We start from the raw sequence: 6356 nt of genomic DNA on the forward strand, positions 1-6356 counted from the left end.
ATTTTTGAAATCAAAAATAAAAATAAAAATAATTAGTTAATTAAAAATAAATTTTTGAAAAAGGGGAAGATATTTTCGAAAATTAGAGAGAGAGAGTTAGTTAGGTGGTTTTGAAGAAGTTAAGAAACAAACAAAAAGTTAGTTAGTTAGTTGAAACAAATTTTTGAAAAGATAAGAGGTTAGGAAGTTAGAAAAGATATTTTGAAAAGATATTTTTGAAAAAGATAAGATAAGAAGATATTTTTGAAAAGATATGATACCGTTAAAAATACATAAGTGAAAGGTCCAGGCATGGCCGAGAGGCCAGCCCCTCTGATCTAAGAACCAGGCGTCCAAAGATGATCCTAAGATCCTAAGATGATTAAAAGATGCCCTATACAATAGTAAAGGGTCCTATTTATAATAAACTAGTCACTAGGGTTTACATGAGTAAGTAATTGATGCATAAATCCACTTCCGGGGCCCACTTGGTGTGTGCTTGGGCTTGGACTTGAGTGTTACACGTGCAGAGGCCATTTGTGGAGTTGAACGCCAGTTTCTGTGCCAGTTTGGGCGTTCAACTCTGGTTCTGGATCCTTTTCTGGCGCTGGACTCCAGATTTGGGCAAAAGGCTGGCGTTGAACGCCAGTTTACGTCGTCAATTCTTGGCCAAAGTATGGACTATTATATATTGATGGAAATCCCTGGATGTCTACTTTCCAACGCAATTGAAAGCGCGCCATTTCGAGTTCTGTAGCTCCAGAAAATCCACTTTGAGTGCAGGGAGGTCAGAATCCAACAGCATCAGCAGTCCTTTTTCAACCTCTGAATCTGATTTCTGCTCAAGTCCCTCAATTTCAGCCAGAAAATACCTGAAATTACAGAAAAACACACAAACTCATAGTAAAGTCCAGAAATGTGAATTTAACATAAAAACTAATGAAAACATCCCCAAAAGTAACTAGATCCTACTAAAAACATACTAAAAACAATGTCAAAAAGCGTATAAATTATCCGCTCATCAATAGCATTTCCTTCAATTCAGTAAACAAGTTCAGCCACTGCATCACACTATAGTTATCTATTTTACACACTTGCATGATCATCATGTAGAGATAATATACACACACCGTAGATAAAAATAAATTCATATAAGTATACCAAAAAATTAAACTATTCTATCCCATCATCCATATAGGCACATAAGTCCATAATAGGATGATTAGCAAATAAAGATGCCATTTAACATGATGACAGCATAAATTCACATACAAAAACACGTAAGAAAATATACTTCCTGGATATAATCATATAACCATAAAATGATTACTTAATTTCAGCCAATCATCAATGCATATAATCATACTATTAAAAATAAAACAAACATAACTTTAGTTGAATCTCAACTCATCGATTACAATTGCATGTTTCAATAAGCATACAATCAAAGAACTCATTTATATTGTGACTAAACATAAAAATTAAACGCGAAATAAACATCCATGGCAGAATTTGAGGATCCTAATTGCTCACCTTATTCGACTTGTGACCGTGCTCTGCGACATCGGGGGCTAAGTTTTCTTGTTCGTATGATAAATTTTCAGAAACTTCAGAGGCAACACAAACTAACGGTTCAACTATATCAACCTCCATTAATGAATTTCGGCTAGGTGATGTGCATAAAGGAGGACCCTCGCTTGCAACACGTTCTTCTTGCGATCCTGCCATTCTGAAGGAGTGAACACCGGCTGCGTTGTGTGCAGATGAGAGTGCGGCGCTGTCGATCGTAGATGAGAGGGCGGCTGCGTTGGAAAGATCCTGCATGGGGCAGCCGTGCTGCGTTGTGTGCAGATGAGAGGGCGGCGCTGTCGATCGTAGATGAGAGGGCAGCTGCGTTGGAAAGATCCTGCATGGGGCAGCCGTGTGATCGTTGATGAGATGACGCGGCGTTTTAACCTAATTAATTGATTAGAATCCATAATTAATAATAATACTAAATGGTTTCAAATTTCAAATTAGAAATAATACAAAATTAATTGATAACCCATTATTTAATTTAAATTTCAATTAAACCCCCATTGTATGCATTGTACAATAAGTCTATTGTTTCCTCATACTTTTCCTATATATATATATAGCCTAAAACAAAATATAATAGCCTAAAAGATAGTTCTTCGCTTGTAAGAAAAATCTCCAAACGCTCAACAAGGTGACTTTCGACCTGCATATGAAAACAATAGAAATATGTATAGAATGAAAACCGAGGGTGCTCAGCATGGTAAAGGTGCCAACGTACATAATATATAAGGTCCCGGAAAAGCCAGACGTAATTCTAGAACTTCGATACCCAGATTCAAAACTTAGAGTTATACTTTAAATCATAAATCATTTAAACTATCTAAGGTACTCAAGTTCTATTCCAAATATAACTTAACACTTCAATTTCACTCTCCTCCAGTCATTCAAATCACCAGTGGAACAACCCTCAGCGTCACCTCAGCCAATATGAGGGGTCTCTCAGTTACATAGACATACAATACATATAAAGAAAACACAAATAGAATGCAGTTACAGCAAGTAAATCAGATAGCAGTTAGTCACAGGCAAGCATTTAGGCAATCCAAAACAAATACATACATAAACAAGTCATACAAATGCATATGATGCATGTCTGTCCTATGGCTAATGAGTTCATTTGTCGGTTATATAGCCAAACCTGATATGTCCGTTAGCTAATCCGCACACTGTCTCTCTGTTACGGAATAATACCATTAGAGAAAATACGTGTCCTGTCACCATTAGAGGTATTATGTGCCCTGTCACGATTAGAGGAAATATGTGCCCTATCACCATTAGAGAGAATAAGTGTCTTGTCACTCTTACAACCAGAGAGAAAACACACATATACTCATTATCAATCAACCACAATCATGCCTCGTTTATCATATTCATTCAATTTCATAATTCAAACTCAGTTTTCATCATTCTTCTTCCTCATCTTTTTTCTGGAGCAAGTGGACAATACCACTACCTCTTTCCCAGGGTCACATATCTCATTCATTTACATATTTCTCGAACTAACTTTAAAACCGTTTTGGAATTTAAACTCTTTTCAAAAGACAGGGGAAAACTATTTATTAGTTAAACTCCTCGACAAGGCCTCTAGACTTTAGGGGAGCGACAACCATTCTCATTTCAAAACCAAATCATTTAAACTCAAACATAATTCATTTTTTTCTTAAATAAATCAAAATCAAATAAAACAATTCTTTCAATCCAAATTAACCAAAATAAAATCTCTCATAATTCTTCTAAAAATTTCGACAGCACCTCCCCTAAAATTCAAACTTCTACCACCCTTCAAGGATCCTAACCATCAAACCAAACACCTCTCAGTCATTCAGATCATTCCTAGTATCAAATTATTTCAAAATCAAACAAATTTCAACAATAAATTTTTTTCCAAAACCAACCAACTCCAATAACAAACTGTTTATAAAATTGAATCATACATCTCTCAACCAATCCATTCAGTTCAATTTCACAAACTGACTATCAATTCTCAACACATCAACATTCATGTTTATTTTATACTCATCAAAGTCACAATCCAACACATACAAATTTATTTATCCTTTATACATCGTATACCATATATCTAATCCATCAATAATTCATTCATTCATTTCATTCCTATCTTATGGTCTTCTAGCGTAAGTTTTCATGTTACATTATATTTTATCTACGAAAAACTAAAACCATACCTTGGAAGATTTTTTCCTAAGCTCGAAACACCTCAAAAACCTCTCCTTTCACAAGTTCCAAGCTTCCAAACATCAATTCCTCAAGCTTAATCACCCGGGTTTCGTTTCAAATAGCCAATTGAACTCCAAATCAACAAGAACACAATCTAATTTCACATAATATCACTATAATCATCACAGGATTCACTAATTTAATAATTCATAAGAGTTCAATAGTTCCTTACCTTACCCATAAATCAATTGGACAAAACACAGTGATTATTTGCTGCTAGAGTTCGCCTAAATCTTCAATATCATATAATTCTTCAATACCTAAATTCCCAATTTTTGAAACTAAATAGAGAAGGTATGGGTGAGAAAACGCAAAGTCCTTACCAAATTATTCGATGGGTTTTGTAGAGAATTCTAAGACGAACGCGTAGCCGCTGATGGCTCGACAATCAGAGCTCTGGATTAAAAGTTATGGACGATTGAATTCCGATGGTGAGGGTTGGGGTTTTTGGACGCCGGTTTCTCTCTTCTTTGGTGTAACTTTGTTTCAATAGGGAAAGGAAGCCAAGTTTTAGGCTTTTATATAATGGACCTTGGGCCCGGATCAACCGGCTTAGCCCGTTCGGTCCAATTTTGGGCCAAAACCTTTAAAATTAATGTCAAAATTCATATTTTAATTATTTCTACTTCATTAAACTATAAAATTTAATTTTTTAATTTCTTTAAATAATGATTAATTTATTGGTTAATTATTTACTAATTACTTGAGGTTTACACAAATCTTATCGTCACCTTGTTGCAATAGCACCACCGTAGTCTTCCGATGCATTGGTTATCCCAGTCCATATAGCCTTCAATCCCAACACAAGCGTAGAAGATGCGTTGTGCCTCTGCCTCCAAAGATTGTGTTGCGTCCAAGACACCTACGTCGATGACCACAACTATGATCTTGTCCAGAGGTGGAAGCATAAATATGCTGAGCTTGCGCAGGAGATGTGTGCACTAGAAGACAAGCTGAAATATGTGACAGAGTGCCCTGCATGAATGAATGTTTACCCTTGACCACTTTAGACATGGCAGCGGCAATGGTCGTAAAGCATAAACTCATACACATATTCTATTAGTGGTTTCCAGATTTCCTTTAATCATGTCTGTCTTGGCTTCAAATTCCACCTTCTTATGTTTGTTGTTTACTATTCCTCTATGTTAGGTGTCTTAGCTTGACGTGTTCCCACACATTCATCCACCCCAACATACAACCACTTTAATGTTCCTAACCATGTCATACATATTCTCTCTTGAGTTAAAACCATTTGTCATTGTCTTCATCTCGTCTCACCTAAACTGCTTGTGATGTTTATATTAGATATTGCTTAAAACTTCACTTTAGAAAAAGTTAACAGAAGTAATATTTCTTGTTATCACATAATAACTTGCTCAATTAAAATAAATTGGACCTCTTAAAACATATGCCCACAAGTAACATATTACATTAACATTTACTAAACAATAAATCAGAAACCAAAAAACAATATGGAAAGCAGTTCGATCGTGTTTCGATCTCACTTATCTACGTCGCAAATATCTTAAAATATGTCAATTCCATTGGAGTTAAAGAGTAACAAACAAAAAGCCCAATGCATTTTCCATTGACAAAATAATATGTAAATTCTCAATGCCATTAACTAATGATAGTTTTCTATTTTTTTCACCCAATGGCTCGATGATTCTTTCTTTCTTTTTTTTTTTTTTTTTGGAATAAATCCCACCAGTCTATATAATAAAGTGAGACACTAACCAAAAAGATAAATTAAATCATCAATGCCAAAAAAAAGCTCATTCGGTTACATTGTCAACCCAAAACTAACAACATGATTTGGCTTCACTTTAGCTTGACATAGCCACATCACAATGTACATGGACAGCATCAAAATACGTCCCCATTCTTAATTGTAACGGCAGAACCGGTCTTGGCTCTACTATGATGCCAACACCTACAACATCACTCAAACAAAACTCACAATATTCTCACCATTAGCATTATTTATATTAAATCTGAAGGGTACACATGAACAAGTAAACCACTTCCATAGTATAATATGTTACATATTACTAGTCAATTCCCACATCTGGCAATAGACCAAAATATATATTATCAGCGGACAAAGGTCAAATTTGATGGCTGGCATCAAATCACTGGTTGCTAGCTATTTTGGGACAATAATAATAGAAACAAGTATGTGTGTGTGTGTTTACATCTATACTATTAAACAACAACTAATTTTTTGGCAGACAAATTTATAATGAATTTTCTGTCGATAATGAGCAAGGTGAAATTTTCACAAAATTTTTTAATTGATACAAGAGTCAGTTGATGATTTTGTCGATAAAATTCGATTATTTTGGTGAAAATTTATTGTAAACAGATAATCCTTTGAATAAATGCTAATTACCGACTAAAATTCTGTAAAAAATATTATGATTTTGGCTAAATTTATAAATTAATTATCAATTTGGTAACAAAAAGATTAGTATAGGGAGTCAACTATAGTAAAAGCCAACTCAGCCAACTCTCCTATAATTCTAATTTTAAAATTAAAAAAAAAATCATTTTTGCATCCT

The sequence above is a fragment of the Arachis ipaensis genome, chromosome B05, assembly GCF_000816755.2.
Source record: "Arachis ipaensis cultivar K30076 chromosome B05, Araip1.1, whole genome shotgun sequence".
Lineage (NCBI taxonomy): Eukaryota > Viridiplantae > Streptophyta > Magnoliopsida > Fabales > Fabaceae > Arachis > Arachis ipaensis.